Consider the following 248-nt stretch of genomic DNA (forward strand, 5'->3'; position numbering starts at 1 on the left):
GGGTCAGCAGGAGGCCGCTGCGCAGGGGCGGAGAGGGCGCCCGGGCAGAGGGCGGAGAGTGTGGGGGTGTGAGCTGGCACCGGGGACGCGGGAGGCGGCGGCAAGGGACAAGCTGCGAGGGAGACGGACCGAAAAAGAGGGCCCCGGGGCAGCGAGAGGACACGCGGCTAGCGCGGAGGTGGCACCGGGCGTCGGACCCGCAGGGGCGCGCGGGGAGCGCGGAGAGGCCCGCGGGTAGGTGCAGGGCG

Source organism: Elephantulus edwardii, unplaced genomic scaffold, assembly GCF_000299155.1.
Source record: "Elephantulus edwardii isolate Elephantulus edwardi_28Jun2011 unplaced genomic scaffold, EleEdw1.0 scaffold00049, whole genome shotgun sequence".
Taxonomy (NCBI): Eukaryota; Metazoa; Chordata; class Mammalia; order Macroscelidea; family Macroscelididae; genus Elephantulus; species Elephantulus edwardii.